Genomic DNA, 16,467 nt, shown 5'->3' on the forward strand with positions numbered 1-16,467 from the left:
GGCCAGTGCAAAGGTGCAAGCCTAGAGGAGGGACGGCCTCTTTGCATCAAGCCGGTCATTCGCAGCTATGCTCGTCATTCTTGAAAGGCCAGGGGAATTAGCTCAAATGGTAGAGCGCTCGCTTAGCATGCGAGAGGTAGCGGGATCGATGCCCGCATTCTCCAAGTTGGCTCATGCCCTTTTACTCACACATCCCTAAATCAGTGGTTTTCAATCCTGTCCTGGAGGCATCCCTGCCCTGCACATTTTGCATTTCCCCTCATCTAACACACCAGTTTCAAATCATCAGCTCATTAATAGAGACTGCAAGACCTGATTTGGGTGTGTCTAGCACTGACGCAATGCTGCGACACTCCCACGTTAGCTTTTTTTGGGTCTCACAGCTGCCAAAAAGTATTTCAGACATGGTCCTGTGCAAATTGGTTGCAAAACATTGCCATTTTACACACAGTTCCCTAAAGCAGTGGTTTTCAAACCTGTCCTGGAGGCACCCCTGCCCTACACATTTTGAATGTTTCCCTCATCTATCACACCTGTTTCAAATCATCAACTCATTGATAGAGACAGCAAGACCTTATTTGGGTGTGTCTAATAAGGCAGACAATCAAACTGTGCAGGGCAGGGGTGCCTCCAGGACAGGTTTGAGAACCACTGCCCTAAAGAGACTGACTGGGCATTGATGCAATGCTGCCACAGTCTCTACGTTAGTTAATTTTTTTGGACTCAAAGCTGCCAAAAAGTATTTCAGACATGGTCCTGCGCAAATTGGTTGCAAAAAGTGGTCCCACCGCGATTTGAACTCGGATCACTGGATTCAGAGTGCTAACCATTGCACCATGAAACCTTACCTGGAACAGCCGTTGCTCACAGGGCCACAAAGACTGTCACCAGTGCCAAACTAGTGCTGTTTTTTTCTTTTCCTGCGGCAAGAAAGCACACAGGTTCCACCGAGATTCGGACTCAGATCGCTGGATTCAAAGCCCAGAGTGCTGACCATTACACCATGGAACCGAAACTGCTTGTTTGGTGGCCAACTGGGAAACAGATAGCTCCGTGGCAGTGGGGAAGCAGTTATACAGAGAAGTTGGAACCCAGTGATTTTTGGTCACTGGCCCGCCTCAAAAAGAGGAAATGAGTGGGAGATTTTGCCGAAACCCGGGATCCAACCAGGGACCTTTAGATCTTCAGTCTAACGCTCTCCCAACTGAGCTATTTCGGCCACAACAAGCTCCTGCTTAGCAAGCAGGGATTTCAGTGAGATCACCCTACTCTTTGTCACAGGAGAAGAGCAGAGCAGAGATGAGCCCCCAGACAATAAAAACAGCTGGCCAGTACGGGGATCGAACCCGCGACCTTGGCGTTATTAGCACCACGCTCTAACCAGCTGAGCTAACCGGCCTCCCTTAGCCATCTGTCTCTACCCGATTGAATAAAACACTGCCTCAATGTTAGTGAACGCAACGAGACAACAAAGCTTCACGTTTTATCCCGACCAACGGCTCGTCCGGGATTTGAACCCGGGACCTCTCGCACCCAAAGCGAGAATCAAACCCCTAGACCAACGAGCCTTCCTGTGCTGGGCCGAGAAAAAAGAGCTACTGCAGCATCAATAAAAGAAGGAACATGAACTAACGTGGAAGCAATCAAAGACCTCGAGACAGTGTTAAAGGCTAACGAACGCAAGTTGACCTCTTAACTGACCTAAAAATGTGGCTGTGTCTAACATGTAGAGGGATGTTAGGGAGGACAGCTGAAACTGTCAGATGTCACTTAGACCAGCGGTTCTCAATTCCAGTCCTCGAGCCCCCTGCTCTTCACATTTTGTATGTTTCTCGTATAGCTTCAGACATTTGTTCCATTCAAACGTAAGTGCCCTGAGAAGTGGACATCACATGACATCCCTCCGTGATTCAAGTTCAAAGCGTATGTGTACGTTCAGTTCAAAGTGACTAACACAGAGGTGTACAGAGGTATACAGAGGTATATGATGTCACACTTGTCCATGTGTGAAGACGTTGCGCAGCGCAAATCCGTGAACCAATGTTCCAAAGTGAAGTAAACTTCGACGGATTTCCCCTGCTCAGGGAGTGGGGAGCAATGAACACTGTGTAGGGACCATGTCAATCGCAAGGAGCTCACTTCTAATGAGCTGATTATCCGAATCAGGTGTGCTAACAAAGAGAGACATGCAAAATATGCAGACCTTTGGGGAGCGAGGACTGGAATGGAGAACCGCTTCCTTATTCTTTAAGTCAGTGTGAGAAAAAAGAGGTGAGAAGTTGTCTGCGTGACCCGAGTGATGCAAGGTAGTCTGCATAATACAAGAATCCGCACATGCATACTGGCGTAACAAGACCGAGAAGGTCCTTTAACACAAAAGCTAAATCTCTTTGTTAATTCGACAACACAATCGCGGCCAGTGCAAAGGTGCAAGCCTAGAGGAGGGACGGCCTCTTTGCATCAAGCCGGTCATTCGCAGCTATGCTCGTCATTCTTGAAAGGCCAGGGGAATTAGCTCAAATGGTAGAGCGCTCGCTTAGCATGCGAGAGGTAGCGGGATCGATGCCCGCATTCTCCAAGTTGTCTCATTCCCTTTTACTCACACATCCCTAAATCAGTGGTTTTCAATCCTGTCCTGGAGGCATCCCTGCCCTGCACATTTTGCATTTCCCCTCATCTAACACACCAGTTTCAAATCATCAGCTCATTAATAGAGACTGCAAGACCTGATTTGGGTGTGTCTAGCACTGACGCAATGCTGCGACACTCCAACGTTAGCTTTTTTTGGGTCTCACAGCTGCCAAAAAGTATTTCAGACATGGTCCTGTGCAAATTGGTTGCAAAACATTGCCATTTTACACACAGTTCCCTAAAGCAGTGGTTTTCAAACCTGTCCTGGAGGCACCCCTGCCCTACACATTTTGAATGTTTCCCTCATCTATCACACCTGTTTCAAATCATCAACTCATTGATAGAGACCGCAAGACCTTATTTGGGTGTGTCTAATAAGGCAGACAATCAAACTGTGCAGGGCAGGGGTGCCTCCAGGACAGGTTTGAGAACCACTGCCCTAAAGAGACCGACTGGGCATTGATGCAATGCTGCCACAGTCTACGTTAGTTAATTTTTTTGGACTCAAAGCTGCCAAAAAGTATTTCAGACATGGTCCTGCGCAAATTGGTTGCAAAAAGTGGTCCCACCGCGATTTGAACTCGGATCACTGGATTCAGAGTGCTAACCATTACACCATGAAACCTTACCTGGAGCAGCCGTTGCTCACAGGGCCACAAAGACTGTCACCAGTGCCAAACTAGTGCTGTTTTTTTCTTTTCCTGCGGCAAGAAACCACACAGGTTCCACCGAGATTCGAACTCAGATCGCTGGATTCAAAGCCCAGAGTGCTGACCATTACACCATGGAACCGAAACTGCTTGTTTGGTGGCCAACTGGGAAACAGATAGCTCCGTGGCAGTGGGGAAGCAGTTATACAGAGAAGTTGGAACCCAGTGATTTTTGGTCACTGGCCCGCCTCAAAAAGAGGAAATGAGTGGGAGATTTTGCCGAAACCCGCGATTGAACCAGGGACCTTTAGATCTTCAGTCTAACGCTCTCCCAACTGAGCTATTTCGGCCACAACAAGCTCCTGCTTAGCAAGCAGCGATTTCAGTGAGATCACCCTACTCTTTGTCACAGGAGAAGAGCAGAGTAGAGATGAGCCCCCAGACAATAAAAACAGCTGGCCAGTACGGGGATCGAACCCGCGACCTTGGCGTTATTAGCACCACGCTCTAACCAGCTGAGCTAACCGGCCTCCCTTCGCCATCTGTCTCTACCCGATTGAATAAAAAACTGCCTCAATGTTAGTGAACGCAACGAGACAACAAAGCTTCACGTTTTATCCCGACCAAGGGCTCGTCCGGGATTTGAACCCGGGACCTCTCGCACCCAAAGCGAGAATCATACCCCTAGACCAACGAGCCTTCCTGTGCTGGGCCGAGAAAAAAGAGCTACTCCAGCATCAATAAAAGAAGGAACATGAACTAACGTGGAAGCAATCAAAGACCTCGAGACAGTGTTAAAGGCTAACGAACGCAAGTTGACCTCTTAACTGACCTAAAAATGTGGCTGTGTCTAACATGTAGAGGGATGTTAGGGAGGACAGCTGAAACTGTCAGATGTCACTTAGACCAGCGGTTCTCAATTCCAGTCCTCGAGCCCCCTGCTCTTCACATTTTGTATGTTTCTCGTATAGCTTCAGACATTTGTTCCATTCAAACGTAAGTGCCCTGAGAAGTGGACATCACATGACATCCCTCCGTGATTCAAGTTCAAAGCGTATGTGTACGTTCAGTTCAAAGTGACTAACACAGAGGTGTACAGAGGTATACAGAGGTATATGATGTCACACTTGTCCATGTGTGAAGACGTTGCGCAGCGCAAATCCGTGAACCAATGTTCCAAAGTGAAGTAAACTTCGACGGATTTCCCCTGCTCAGGGAGTGGGGAGCAATGAACACTGTGTAGGGACCATGTCAATCGCAAGGAGCTCACTTCTAATGAGCTGATTATCCGAATCAGGTGTGCTAACAAAGAGAGACATGCAAAATATGCAGACCTTTGGGGAGCGAGGACTGGAATGGAGAACCGCTTCCTTATTCTTTAAGTCAGTGTGAGAAAAAAGAGGTGAGAAGTTGTCTGCGTGACCCGAGTGATGCAAGGTAGTCTGCATAATACAAGAATCCGCACATGCATACTGGCGTAACAAGACCGAGAAGGTCCTTTAACACAAAAGCTAAATCTCTTTGTTAATTCGACAACACAATCGCGGCCAGTGCAAAGGTGCAAGCCTAGAGGAGGGACGGCCTCTTTGCATCAAGCCGGTCATTCGCAGCTATGCTCGTCATTCTTGAAAGGCCAGGGGAATTAGCTCAAATGGTAGAGCGCTCGCTTAGCATGCGAGAGGTAGCGGGATCGATGCCCGCATTCTCCAAGTTGTCTCATTCCCTTTTACTCACACATCCCTAAATCAGTGGTTTTCAATCCTGTCCTGGAGGCATCCCTGCCCTGCACATTTTGCATTTCCCCTCATCTAACACACCAGTTTCAAATCATCAGCTCATTAATAGAGACTGCAAGACCTGATTTGGGTGTGTCTAGCACTGACGCAATGCTGCGACACTCCAACGTTAGCTTTTTTTGGGTCTCACAGCTGCCAAAAAGTATTTCAGACATGGTCCTGTGCAAATTGGTTGCAAAACATTGCCATTTTACACACAGTTCCCTAAAGCAGTGGTTTTCAAACCTGTCCTGGAGGCACCCCTGCCCTACACATTTTGAATGTTTCCCTCATCTATCACACCTGTTTCAAATCATCAACTCATTGATAGAGACCGCAAGACCTTATTTGGGTGTGTCTAATAAGGCAGACAATCAAACTGTGCAGGGCAGGGGTGCCTCCAGGACAGGTTTGAGAACCACTGCCCTAAAGAGACCGACTGGGCATTGATGCAATGCTGCCACAGTCTACGTTAGTTAATTTTTTTGGACTCAAAGCTGCCAAAAAGTATTTCAGACATGGTCCTGCGCAAATTGGTTGCAAAAAGTGGTCCCACCGCGATTTGAACTCGGATCACTGGATTCAGAGTGCTAACCATTACACCATGAAACCTTACCTGGAGCAGCCGTTGCTCACAGGGCCACAAAGACTGTCACCAGTGCCAAACTAGTGCTGTTTTTTTCTTTTCCTGCGGCAAGAAACCACACAGGTTCCACCGAGATTCGAACTCAGATCGCTGGATTCAAAGCCCAGAGTGCTGACCATTACACCATGGAACCGAAACTGCTTGTTTGGTGGCCAACTGGGAAACAGATAGCTCCGTGGCAGTGGGGAAGCAGTTATACAGAGAAGTTGGAACCCAGTGATTTTTGGTCACTGGCCCGCCTCAAAAAGAGGAAATGAGTGGGAGATTTTGCCGAAACCCGCGATTGAACCAGGGACCTTTAGATCTTCAGTCTAACGCTCTCCCAACTGAGCTATTTCGGCCACAACAAGCTCCTGCTTAGCAAGCAGCGATTTCAGTGAGATCACCCTACTCTTTGTCACAGGAGAAGAGCAGAGTAGAGATGAGCCCCCAGACAATAAAAACAGCTGGCCAGTACGGGGATCGAACCCGCGACCTTGGCGTTATTAGCACCACGCTCTAACCAGCTGAGCTAACCGGCCTCCCTTCGCCATCTGTCTCTACCCGATTGAATAAAAAACTGCCTCAATGTTAGTGAACGCAACGAGACAACAAAGCTTCACGTTTTATCCCGACCAAGGGCTCGTCCGGGATTTGAACCCGGGACCTCTCGCACCCAAAGCGAGAATCATACCCCTAGACCAACGAGCCTTCCTGTGCTGGGCCGAGAAAAAAGAGCTACTCCAGCATCAATAAAAGAAGGAACATGAACTAACGTGGAAGCAATCAAAGACCTCGAGACAGTGTTAAAGGCTAACGAACGCAAGTTGACCTCTTAACTGACCTAAAAATGTGGCTGTGTCTAACATGTAGAGGGATGTTAGGGAGGACAGCTGAAACTGTCAGATGTCACTTAGACCAGCGGTTCTCAATTCCAGTCCTCGAGCCCCCTGCTCTTCACATTTTGTATGTTTCTCGTATAGCTTCAGACATTTGTTCCATTCAAACGTAAGTGCCCTGAGAAGTGGACATCACATGACATCCCTCCGTGATTCAAGTTCAAAGCGTATGTGTACGTTCAGTTCAAAGTGACTAACACAGAGGTGTACAGAGGTATACAGAGGTATATGATGTCACACTTGTCCATGTGTGAAGACGTTGCGCAGCGCAAATCCGTGAACCAATGTTCCAAAGTGAAGTAAACTTCGACGGATTTCCCCTGCTCAGGGAGTGGGGAGCAATGAACACTGTGTAGGGACCATGTCAATCGCAAGGAGCTCACTTCTAATGAGCTGATTATCCGAATCAGGTGTGCTAACAAAGAGAGACATGCAAAATATGCAGACCTTTGGGGAGCGAGGACTGGAATGGAGAACCGCTTCCTTATTCTTTAAGTCAGTGTGAGAAAAAAGAGGTGAGAAGTTGTCTGCGTGACCCGAGTGATGCAAGGTAGTCTGCATAATACAAGAATCCGCACATGCATACTGGCGTAACAAGACCGAGAAGGTCCTTTAACACAAAAGCTAAATCTCTTTGTTAATTCGACAACACAATCGCGGCCAGTGCAAAGGTGCAAGCCTAGAGGAGGGACGGCCTCTTTGCATCAAGCCGGTCATTCGCAGCTATGCTCGTCATTCTTGAAAGGCCAGGGGAATTAGCTCAAATGGTAGAGTGCTCGCTTAGCATGCGAGAGGTAGCGGGATCGATGCCCGCATTCTCCAAGTTGTCTCATTCCCTTTTACTCACACATCCCTAAATCAGTGGTTTTCAATCCTGTCCTGGAGGCATCCCTGCCCTGCACATTTTGCATTTCCCCTAATCTAACACACCAGTTTCAAATCATCAGCTCATTAATAGAGACTGCAAGACCTGATTTGGGTGTGTCTAGCACTGACGCAATGCTGCGACACTCCAACGTTAGCTTTTTTTGGGTCTCACAGCTGCCAAAAAGTATTTCAGACATGGTCCTGTGCAAATTGGTTGCAAAACATTGCCATTTTACACACAGTTCCCTAAAGCAGTGGTTTTCAAACCTGTCCTGGAGGCACCCCTGCCCTACACATTTTGAATGTTTCCCTCATCTATCACACCTGTTTCAAATCATCAACTCATTGATAGAGACCGCAAGACCTTATTTGGGTGTGTCTAATAAGGCAGACAATCAAACTGTGCAGGGCAGGGGTGCCTCCAGGACAGGTTTGAGAACCACTGCCCTAAAGAGACCGACTGGGCATTGATGCAATGCTGCCACAGTCTCTACGTTAGTTAATTTTTTTGGACTCAAAGCTGCCAAAAAGTATTTCAGACATGGTCCTGCGCAAATTGGTTGCAAAAAGTGGTCCCACCGCGATTTGAACTCGGATCACTGGATTCAGAGTGCTAACCATTACACCATGAAACCTTACCTGGAGCAGCCGTTGCTCACAGGGCCACAAAGACTGTCACCAGTGCCAAACTAGTGCTGTTTTTTTCTTTTCCTGCGGCAAGAAACCACACAGGTTCCACCGAGATTCGAACTCAGATCGCAGACAATAAAAACAGCTGGCCAGTACGGGGATCGAACCCGCGACCTTGGCGTTATTAGCACCACGCTCTAACCAGCTGAGCTAACCGGCCTCCCCTCGCCATCTGTCTCTACCCGATTGAATAAAACACTGCCTCAATGTTAGTGAACGCAACGAGACAACAAAGCTTCACGTTTTATCCCGACCAAGGGCTCGTCCGGGATTTGAACCCGGGACCTCTCGCACCCAAAGCGAGAATCATACCCCTAGACCAACGAGCCTTCCTGTGCTGGGCCGAGAAAAAAGAGCTACTGCAGCATCAATAAAAGAAGGAACATGAACTAACGTGGAAGCAATCAAAGACCTCGAGACAGTGTTAAAGGCTAACGAACGCAAGTTGACCTCTTAACTGACCTAAAAATGTGGCTGTGTCTAACATGTAGAGGGATGTTAGGGAGGACAGCTGAAACTGTCAGATGTCACTTAGACCAGCGGTTCTCAATTCCAGTCCTCGAGCCCCCTGCTCTTCACATTTTGTATGTTTCTCGTATAGCTTCAGACATTTGTTCCATTCAAACGTAAGTGCCCTGAGAAGTGGACATCACATGACATCCCTCCGTGATTCAAGTTCAAAGCGTATGTGTACGTTCAGTTCAAAGTGACTAACACAGAGGTGTACAGAGGTATACAGAGGTATATGATGTCACACTTGTCCATGTGTGAAGACGTTGCGCAGCGCAAATCCGTGAACCAATGTTCCAAAGTGAAGTAAACTTCGACGGATTTCCCCTGCTCAGGGAGTGGGGAGCAATGAACACTGTGTAGGGACCATGTCAATCGCAAGGAGCTCACTTCTAATGAGCTGATTATCCGAATCAGGTGTGCTAACAAAGAGAGACATGCAAAATATGCAGACCTTTGGGGAGCGAGGACTGGAATGGAGAACCGCTTCCTTATTCTTTAAGTCAGTGTGAGAAAAAAGAGGTGAGAAGTTGTCTGCGTGACCCGAGTGATGCAAGGTAGTCTGCATAATACAAGAATCCGCACATGCATACTGGCGTAACAAGACCGAGAAGGTCCTTTAACACAAAAGCTAAATCTCTTTGTTAATTCGACAACACAATCGCGGCCAGTGCAAAGGTGCAAGCCTAGAGGAGGGACGGCCTCTTTGCATCAAGCCGGTCATTCGCAGCTATGCTCGTCATTCTTGAAAGGCCAGGGGAATTAGCTCAAATGGTAGAGCGCTCGCTTAGCATGCGAGAGGTAGCGGGATCGATGCCCGCATTCTCCAAGTTGTCTCATTCCCTTTTACTCACACATCCCTAAATCAGTGGTTTTCAATCCTGTCCTGGAGGCATCCCTGCCCTGCACATTTTGCATTTCCCCTCATCTAACACACCAGTTTCAAATCATCAGCTCATTAATAGAGACTGCAAGACCTGATTTGGGTGTGTCTAGCACTGACGCAATGCTGCGACACTCCAACGTTAGCTTTTTTTGGGTCTCACAGCTGCCAAAAAGTATTTCAGACATGGTCCTGTGAAAATTGGTTGCAAAACATTGCCATTTTACACACAGTTCCCTAAAGCAGTGGTTTTCAAACCTGTCCTGGAGGCACCCCTGCCCTACACATTTTGAATGTTTCCCTCATCTATCACACCTGTTTCAAATCATCAACTCATTGATAGAGACCGCAAGACCTTATTTGGGTGTGTCTAATAAGGCAAACTGTGCAGGGCAGGGGTGCCTCCAGGACAGGTTTGAGAACCACTGCCCTAAAGAGACCGACTGGGCATTGATGCAATGCTGCCACAGTCTCTACGTTAGTTAATTTTTTTGGACTCAAAGCTGCCAAAAAGTATTTCAGACATGGTCCTGCGCAAATTGGTTGCAAAAAGTGGTCCCACCGCGATTTGAACTCGGATCACTGGATTCAGAGTGCTAACCATTACACCATGAAACCTTACCTGGAGCAGCCGTTGCTCACAGGGCCACAAAGACTGTCACCAGTGCCAAACTAGTGCTGTTTTTTTCTTTTCCTGCGGCAAGAAACCACACAGGTTCCACCGAGATTCGAACTCAGATCGCTGGATTCAAAGCCCAGAGTGCTGACCATTACACCATGGAACCGAAACTGCTTGTTTGGTGGCCAACTGGGAAACAGATAGCTCCGTGGCAGTGGGGAAGCAGTTATACAGAGAAGTTGGAACCCAGTGATTTTTGGTCACTGGCCCGCCTCAAAAAGAGGAAATGAGTGGGAGATTTTGCCGAAACCCGGGATCGAACCAGGGACCTTTAGATCTTCAGTCTAACGCTCTCCCAACTGAGCTATTTCGGCCACAACAAGCTCCTGCTTAGCAAGCAGGGATTTCAGTGAGATCACCCTACTCTTTGTCACAGGAGAAGAGCAGAGCAGAGATGAGCCCCCAGACAATAAAAACAGCTGGCCAGTACGGGGATCGAACCCGCGACCTTTGCGTTATTAGCACTACGCTCTAACCAGCTAAGCTAACCGGCCTCCCTTCGCCATCTGTCTCTACCCGATTGAATAAAAAACTGCCTCAATGTTAGTGAACGCAACGAGACAACAAAGCTTCACGTTTTATCCCGACCAAGGGCTCGTCCGGGATTTGAACCCGGGACCTCTCGCACCCAAAGCGAGAATCATACCCCTAGACCAACGAGCCTTCCTGTGCTGCGCCAAGAAAAAAGAGCTACTCCAGCATCAATAAAAGAAGGAACATGAACTAACGTGGAAGCAATCAAAGACCTCGAGACAGTGTTAAAGGCTAACGAACGCAAGTTGGCCTCTTAACTGACCTAAAAATGTGGCTGTGTCTAACATGTAGAGGGATGTTAGGGAGGACAGCTGAAACTGTCAGATGTCACTTAGACCAGCGGTTCTCAATTCCAGTCCTCGAGCCCCCTGCTCTTCACATTTTGTATGTTTCTCGTATAGCTTCAGACATTTGTTCCATTCAAACGTAAGTGCCCTGAGAAGTGGACATCACATGACATCCGTCCGTGATTCAAGTTCAAAGCGTATGTGTACGTTCAGTTCAAAGTGACTAACACAGAGGTGTACAGAGGTATACAGAGGTATATGATGTCACACTTGTCCATGTGTGAAGACGTTGCGCAGCGCAAATCCGTGAACCAATGTTCCAAAGTGAAGTAAACTTCGACGGATTTCCCCTGCTCAGGGAGTGGGGAGCAATGAACACTGTGTAGGGACCATGTCAATCGCAAGGAGCTCACTTCTAATGAGCTGATTATCCGAATCAGGTGTGCTAACAAAGAGAGACATGCAAAATATGCAGACCTTTGGGGAGCGAGGACTGGAATGGAGAACCGCTTCCTTATTCTTTAAGTCAGTGTGAGAAAAAAGAGGTGAGAAGTTGTCTGCGTGACCCGAGTGATGCAAGGTAGTCTGCATAATACAAGAATCCGCACATGCATATTGGCGTAACAAGACCGAGAAGGTCCTTTAACACAAAAGCTAAATCTCTTTGTTAATTCGACAACACAATCGCGGCCAGTGCAAAGGTGCAAGCCTAGAGGAGGGACGGCCTCTTTGCATCAAGCCGGTCATTCGCAGCTATGCTCGTCATTCTTGAAAGGCCAGGGGAATTAGCTCAAATAGTAGAGCGCTCTCTTAGCATGCGAGAGGTAGCGGGATCGATGCCCGCATTCTCCAAGTTGGCTCATGCCCTTTTACTCACACATCCCTAAATCAGTGGTTTTCAATCCTGTCCTGGAGGCATCCCTGCCCTGCACATTTTGCATTTCCCCTCATCTAACACACCAGTTTCAAATCATCAGCTCATTAATAGAGACTGCAAGACCTGATTTGGGTGTGTCTAGCACTGACGCAATGCTGCGACACTCCCACGTTAGCTTTTTTTGGGTCTCACAGCTGCCAAAAAGTATTTCAGACATGGTCCTGTGCAAATTGGTTGCAAAACATTGCCATTTTACACACAGTTCCCTAAAGCAGTGGTTTTCAAACCTGTCCTGGAGGCACCCCTGCCCTACACATTTTGAATGTTTCCCTCATCTATCACACCTGTTTCAAATCATCAACTCATTGATAGAGACCGCAAGACCTTATTTGGGTGTGTCTAATAAGGCAGACAATCAAACTGTGCAGGGCAGGGGTGCCTCCAGGACAGGTTTGAGAACCACTGCCCTAAAGAGACCGACTGGGCATTGATGCAATGCTGCCACAGTCTCTACGTTAGTTAATTTTTTTGGACTCAAAGCTGCCAAAAAGTATTTCAGACATGGTCCTGCGCAAATTGGTTGCAAAAAGTGGTCCCACCGCGATTTGAACTCGGATCACTGGATTCAGAGTGCTAACCATTACACCATGAAACCTTACCTGGAGCAGCCGTTGCTCACAGGGCCACAAAGACTGTCACCAGTGCCAAACTAGTGCTGTTTTTTTCTTTTCCTGCGGCAAGAAAGCACACAGGTTCCACCGAGATTCGGACTCAGATCGCTGGATTCAAAGCCCAGAGTGCTGACCATTACACCATGGAACCGAAACTGCTTGTTTGGTGGCCAACTGGGAAACAGATAGCTCCGTGGCAGTGGGGAAGCAGTTATACAGAGAAGTTGGAACCCAGTGATTTTTGGTCACTGGCCCGCCTCAAAAAGAGGAAATGAGTGGGAGATTTTGCCGAAACCCGGGATCGAACCAGGGACCTTTAGATCTTCAGTCTAACGCTCTCCCAACTGAGCTATTTCGGCCACAACAAGCTCCTGCTTAGCAAGCAGGGATTTCAGTGAGATCACCCTACTCTTTGTCACAGGAGAAGAGCAGAGCAGAGATGAGCCCCCAGACAATAAAAACAGCTGGCCAGTACGGGGATCGAACCCGCGACCTTGGCGTTATTAGCACCACGCTCTAACCAGCTGAGCTAACCGGCCTCCCCTCGCCATCTGTCTCTACCCGATTGAATAAAACACTGCCTCAATGTTAGTGAACGCAACGAGACAACAAAGCTTCACGTTTTATCCCGACCAAGGGCTCGTCCGGGATTTGAACCCGGGACCTCTCGCACCCAAAGCGAGAATCATACCCCTAGACCAACGAGCCTTCCTGTGCTGGGCCGAGAAAAAAGAGCTACTGCAGCATCAATAAAAGAAGGAACATGAACTAACGTGGAAGCAATCAAAGACCTCGAGACAGTGTTAAAGGCTAACGAACGCAAGTTGACCTCTTAACTGACCTAAAAATGTGGCTGTGTCTAACATGTAGAGGGATGTTAGGGAGGACAGCTGAAACTGTCAGATGTCACTTAGACCAGCGGTTCTCAATTCCAGTCCTCGAGCCCCCTGCTCTTCACATTTTGTATGTTTCTCGTATAGCTTCAGACATTTGTTCCATTCAAACGTAAGTGCCCTGAGAAGTGGACATCACATGACATCCCTCCGTGATTCAAGTTCAAAGCGTATGTGTACGTTCAGTTCAAAGTGACTAACACAGAGGTGTACAGAGGTATACAGAGGTATATGATGTCACACTTGTCCATGTGTGAAGACGTTGCGCAGCGCAAATCCGTGAACCAATGTTCCAAAGTGAAGTAAACTTCGACGGATTTCCCCTGCTCAGGGAGTGGGGAGCAATGAACACTGTGTAGGGACCATGTCAATCGCAAGGAGCTCACTTCTAATGAGCTGATTATCCGAATCAGGTGTGCTAACAAAGAGAGACATGCAAAATATGCAGACCTTTGGGGAGCGAGGACTGGAATGGAGAACCGCTTCCTTATTCTTTAAGTCAGTGTGAGAAAAAAGAGGTGAGAAGTTGTCTGCGTGACCCGAGTGATGCAAGGTAGTCTGCATAATACAAGAATTCGCACATGCATACTGGCGTAACAAGACCGAGAAGGTCCTTTAACACAAAAGCTAAATCACTTTGTTAATTCGACAACACAATCGCGGCCAGTGCAAAGGTGCAAGCCTAGAGGAGGGACGGCCTCTTTGCATCAAGCCGGTCATTCACAGCTATGCTCGTCATTCTTGAAAGGCCAGGGGAATTAGCTCAAATGGTAGAGCGCTCGCTTAGCATGCGAGAGGTAGCGGGATCGATGCCCGCATTCTCCAAGTTGGCTCATGCCCTTTTACTCACACATCCCTAAATCAGGGGTTTTCAATCCTGTCCTGGAGGCATCCCTGCCCTGCACATTTTGCATTTCCCCTCATCTAACACACCAGTTTCAAATCATCAGCTCATTAATAGAGACTGCAAGACCTGATTTGGGTGTGTCTAGCACTGACGCAATGCTGCGACACTCCCACGTTAGCTTTTTTTGGGTCTCACAGCTGCCAAAAAGTATTTCAGACATGGTCCTGTGCAAATTGGTTGCAAAACATTGCCATTTTACACACAGTTCCCTAAAGCAGTGGTTTTCAAACCTGTCCTGGAGGCACCCCTGCCCTACACATTTTGAATGTTTCCCTCATCTATCACACCTGTTTCAAATCATCAACTCATTGATAGAGACCGCAAGACCTTATTTGGGTGTGTCTAATAAGGCAGACAATCAAACTGTGCAGGGCAGGGGTGCCTCCAGGACAGGTTTGAGAACCACTGCCCTAAAGAGACCGACTGGGCATTGATGCAATGCTGCCACAGTCTCTACGTTAGTTAATTTTTTTGGACTCAAAGCTGCCAAAAAGTATTTCAGACATGGTCCTGCGCAAATTGGTTGCAAAAAGTGGTCCCACCGCGATTTGAACTCGGATCACTGGATTCAGAGTGCTAACCATTACACCATGAAACCTTACCCGGAGCAGCCGTTGCTCACAGGGCCACAAAGACTGTCACCAGTGCCAAACTAGTGCTGTTTTTTTCTTTTCCTGCGGCAAGAAACCACACAGGTTCCACCGAGATTCGAACTCAGATCGCTGGATTCAAAGCCCAGAGTGCTGACCATTACACCATGGAACCGAAACTGCTTGTTTGGTGGCCAACTGGGAAACAGATAGCTCCGTGGCAGTGGGGAAGCAGTTATACAGAGAGGTTGGAACCCAGTGATTTTTGGTCACTGGCCCGCCTCAAAAAGAGGAAATGAGTGGGAGATTTTGCCGAAACCCGGGATCGAACCAGGGACCTTTAGATCTTCAGTCTAACGCTCTCCCAACTGAGCTATTTCGGCCACAACAAGCTCCTGCTTAGCAAGCAGGGATTTCAGTGAGATCACCCTACTCTTTGTCACAGGAGAAGAGCAGAGCAGAGATGAGCCCCCAGACAATAAAAACAGCTGGCCAGTACGGGGATCGAACCCGCGACCTTGGCGTTATTAGCACCACGCTCTAACCAGCTGAGCTAACCGGCCTCCCTTCGCCATCTGTCTCTACCCGATTGAATAAATCACTGCCTCAATGTTAGTGAACGCAACGAGACAACAAAGCTTCACGTTTTATCCCGACCAAGGGCTCGTCCGGGATTTGAACCCGGGACCTCTCGCACCCAAAGCGAGAATCATACCCCTAGACCAACGAGCCTTCCTGTGCTGGGCCGAGAAAAAAGAGCTACTCCAGCATCAATAAAAGAAGGAACATGAACTAACGTGGAAGCAATCAAAGACCTCGAGACAGTGTTAAAGGCTAACGAACGCAAGTTGGCCTCTTAACTGACCTAAAAATGTGGCTGTGTCTAACATGTAGAGGGATGTTAGGGAGGACAGCTGAAACTGTCAGATGTCACTTAGACCAGCGGTTCTCAATTCCAGTCCTCGAGCCCCCTGCTCTTCACATTTTGTATGTTTCTCGTATAGCTTCAGACATTTGTTCCATTCAAACGTAAGTGCCCTGAGAAGTGGACATCACATGACATCCGTCCGTGATTCAAGTTCAAAGCGTATGTGTACGTTCAGTTCAAAGTGACTAACACAGAGGTGTACAGAGGTATACAGAGGTATATGATGTCACACTTGTCCATGTGTGAAGACGTTGCGCAGCGCAAATCCGTGAACCAATGTTCCAAAGTGAAGTAAACTTCGACGGATTTCCCCTGCTCAGGGAGTGGGGAGCAATGAACACTGTGTAGGGACCATGTCAATCGCAAGGAGCTCACTTCTAATGAGCTGATTATCCGAATCAGGTGTGCTAACAAAGAGAGACATGCAAAATATGCAGACCTTTGGGGAGCGAGGACTGGAATGGAGAACCGCTTCCTTATTCTTTAAGTCAGTGTGAGAAAAAAGAGGTGAGAAGTTGTCTGCGTGACCCGAGTGATGCAAGGTAGTCTGCATAATACAAGAATCCGCACA

The 16,467-nt window shown here is 47.9% G+C and overlaps 32 non-coding genes across 32 annotated transcripts; 6 read left to right on the forward strand and 26 right to left on the reverse strand.

Moving 5' to 3' along the window:
* Positions 1-91: 91 nt before the first annotated feature.
* On the forward strand, positions 92-164 carry trnaa-agc (transfer RNA alanine (anticodon AGC)). The gene has a single exon. It is a non-coding gene; the product is annotated as a tRNA-Ala (tRNA).
* Positions 165-939: 775 nt separating this feature from the next.
* On the reverse strand, positions 940-1,011 carry trnaq-uug (transfer RNA glutamine (anticodon UUG)). The gene has a single exon. It is a non-coding gene; the product is annotated as a tRNA-Gln (tRNA).
* A 135-nt stretch (positions 1,012-1,146) lies between these two features.
* Positions 1,147-1,219, reverse strand: trnaf-gaa (transfer RNA phenylalanine (anticodon GAA)). Its single transcript has one exon. It is a non-coding gene; the product is annotated as a tRNA-Phe (tRNA).
* A 106-nt stretch (positions 1,220-1,325) lies between these two features.
* On the reverse strand, positions 1,326-1,399 carry trnai-aau (transfer RNA isoleucine (anticodon AAU)). Its single transcript has one exon. It is a non-coding gene; the product is annotated as a tRNA-Ile (tRNA).
* Positions 1,400-1,496: 97 nt separating this feature from the next.
* trnap-ugg (transfer RNA proline (anticodon UGG)) lies at positions 1,497-1,568 on the reverse strand. The gene has a single exon. It is a non-coding gene; the product is annotated as a tRNA-Pro (tRNA).
* Positions 1,569-2,505: 937 nt separating this feature from the next.
* Positions 2,506-2,578, forward strand: trnaa-agc (transfer RNA alanine (anticodon AGC)). The gene has a single exon. It is a non-coding gene; the product is annotated as a tRNA-Ala (tRNA).
* A 773-nt stretch (positions 2,579-3,351) lies between these two features.
* Positions 3,352-3,423, reverse strand: trnaq-uug (transfer RNA glutamine (anticodon UUG)). The gene has a single exon. It is a non-coding gene; the product is annotated as a tRNA-Gln (tRNA).
* Positions 3,424-3,558: 135 nt separating this feature from the next.
* trnaf-gaa (transfer RNA phenylalanine (anticodon GAA)) lies at positions 3,559-3,631 on the reverse strand. Its single transcript has one exon. It is a non-coding gene; the product is annotated as a tRNA-Phe (tRNA).
* Positions 3,632-3,737: 106 nt separating this feature from the next.
* On the reverse strand, positions 3,738-3,811 carry trnai-aau (transfer RNA isoleucine (anticodon AAU)). The gene has a single exon. It is a non-coding gene; the product is annotated as a tRNA-Ile (tRNA).
* A 97-nt stretch (positions 3,812-3,908) lies between these two features.
* Positions 3,909-3,980, reverse strand: trnap-ugg (transfer RNA proline (anticodon UGG)). The gene has a single exon. It is a non-coding gene; the product is annotated as a tRNA-Pro (tRNA).
* Positions 3,981-4,917: 937 nt separating this feature from the next.
* Positions 4,918-4,990, forward strand: trnaa-agc (transfer RNA alanine (anticodon AGC)). The gene has a single exon. It is a non-coding gene; the product is annotated as a tRNA-Ala (tRNA).
* Positions 4,991-5,763: 773 nt separating this feature from the next.
* On the reverse strand, positions 5,764-5,835 carry trnaq-uug (transfer RNA glutamine (anticodon UUG)). Its single transcript has one exon. It is a non-coding gene; the product is annotated as a tRNA-Gln (tRNA).
* A 135-nt stretch (positions 5,836-5,970) lies between these two features.
* Positions 5,971-6,043, reverse strand: trnaf-gaa (transfer RNA phenylalanine (anticodon GAA)). The gene has a single exon. It is a non-coding gene; the product is annotated as a tRNA-Phe (tRNA).
* A 106-nt stretch (positions 6,044-6,149) lies between these two features.
* trnai-aau (transfer RNA isoleucine (anticodon AAU)) lies at positions 6,150-6,223 on the reverse strand. Its single transcript has one exon. It is a non-coding gene; the product is annotated as a tRNA-Ile (tRNA).
* A 97-nt stretch (positions 6,224-6,320) lies between these two features.
* On the reverse strand, positions 6,321-6,392 carry trnap-ugg (transfer RNA proline (anticodon UGG)). The gene has a single exon. It is a non-coding gene; the product is annotated as a tRNA-Pro (tRNA).
* A 937-nt stretch (positions 6,393-7,329) lies between these two features.
* Positions 7,330-7,402, forward strand: trnaa-agc (transfer RNA alanine (anticodon AGC)). The gene has a single exon. It is a non-coding gene; the product is annotated as a tRNA-Ala (tRNA).
* An 821-nt stretch (positions 7,403-8,223) lies between these two features.
* On the reverse strand, positions 8,224-8,297 carry trnai-aau (transfer RNA isoleucine (anticodon AAU)). Its single transcript has one exon. It is a non-coding gene; the product is annotated as a tRNA-Ile (tRNA).
* Positions 8,298-8,394: 97 nt separating this feature from the next.
* Positions 8,395-8,466, reverse strand: trnap-ugg (transfer RNA proline (anticodon UGG)). The gene has a single exon. It is a non-coding gene; the product is annotated as a tRNA-Pro (tRNA).
* A 937-nt stretch (positions 8,467-9,403) lies between these two features.
* trnaa-agc (transfer RNA alanine (anticodon AGC)) lies at positions 9,404-9,476 on the forward strand. The gene has a single exon. It is a non-coding gene; the product is annotated as a tRNA-Ala (tRNA).
* Positions 9,477-10,243: 767 nt separating this feature from the next.
* trnaq-uug (transfer RNA glutamine (anticodon UUG)) lies at positions 10,244-10,315 on the reverse strand. Its single transcript has one exon. It is a non-coding gene; the product is annotated as a tRNA-Gln (tRNA).
* Positions 10,316-10,450: 135 nt separating this feature from the next.
* Positions 10,451-10,523, reverse strand: trnaf-gaa (transfer RNA phenylalanine (anticodon GAA)). The gene has a single exon. It is a non-coding gene; the product is annotated as a tRNA-Phe (tRNA).
* Positions 10,524-10,629: 106 nt separating this feature from the next.
* On the reverse strand, positions 10,630-10,703 carry trnai-aau (transfer RNA isoleucine (anticodon AAU)). The gene has a single exon. It is a non-coding gene; the product is annotated as a tRNA-Ile (tRNA).
* Positions 10,704-10,800: 97 nt separating this feature from the next.
* trnap-ugg (transfer RNA proline (anticodon UGG)) lies at positions 10,801-10,872 on the reverse strand. The gene has a single exon. It is a non-coding gene; the product is annotated as a tRNA-Pro (tRNA).
* Positions 10,873-12,657: 1,785 nt separating this feature from the next.
* On the reverse strand, positions 12,658-12,729 carry trnaq-uug (transfer RNA glutamine (anticodon UUG)). Its single transcript has one exon. It is a non-coding gene; the product is annotated as a tRNA-Gln (tRNA).
* Positions 12,730-12,864: 135 nt separating this feature from the next.
* Positions 12,865-12,937, reverse strand: trnaf-gaa (transfer RNA phenylalanine (anticodon GAA)). Its single transcript has one exon. It is a non-coding gene; the product is annotated as a tRNA-Phe (tRNA).
* A 106-nt stretch (positions 12,938-13,043) lies between these two features.
* trnai-aau (transfer RNA isoleucine (anticodon AAU)) lies at positions 13,044-13,117 on the reverse strand. The gene has a single exon. It is a non-coding gene; the product is annotated as a tRNA-Ile (tRNA).
* Positions 13,118-13,214: 97 nt separating this feature from the next.
* Positions 13,215-13,286, reverse strand: trnap-ugg (transfer RNA proline (anticodon UGG)). Its single transcript has one exon. It is a non-coding gene; the product is annotated as a tRNA-Pro (tRNA).
* Positions 13,287-14,223: 937 nt separating this feature from the next.
* On the forward strand, positions 14,224-14,296 carry trnaa-agc (transfer RNA alanine (anticodon AGC)). The gene has a single exon. It is a non-coding gene; the product is annotated as a tRNA-Ala (tRNA).
* Positions 14,297-15,071: 775 nt separating this feature from the next.
* Positions 15,072-15,143, reverse strand: trnaq-uug (transfer RNA glutamine (anticodon UUG)). The gene has a single exon. It is a non-coding gene; the product is annotated as a tRNA-Gln (tRNA).
* A 135-nt stretch (positions 15,144-15,278) lies between these two features.
* On the reverse strand, positions 15,279-15,351 carry trnaf-gaa (transfer RNA phenylalanine (anticodon GAA)). Its single transcript has one exon. It is a non-coding gene; the product is annotated as a tRNA-Phe (tRNA).
* A 106-nt stretch (positions 15,352-15,457) lies between these two features.
* Positions 15,458-15,531, reverse strand: trnai-aau (transfer RNA isoleucine (anticodon AAU)). The gene has a single exon. It is a non-coding gene; the product is annotated as a tRNA-Ile (tRNA).
* Positions 15,532-15,628: 97 nt separating this feature from the next.
* On the reverse strand, positions 15,629-15,700 carry trnap-ugg (transfer RNA proline (anticodon UGG)). Its single transcript has one exon. It is a non-coding gene; the product is annotated as a tRNA-Pro (tRNA).
* Positions 15,701-16,467: the final 767 nt, after the last annotated feature.

This window comes from Carassius gibelio, chromosome B22, assembly GCF_023724105.1.
Source record: "Carassius gibelio isolate Cgi1373 ecotype wild population from Czech Republic chromosome B22, carGib1.2-hapl.c, whole genome shotgun sequence".
NCBI lineage: Eukaryota > Metazoa > Chordata > Actinopteri > Cypriniformes > Cyprinidae > Carassius > Carassius gibelio.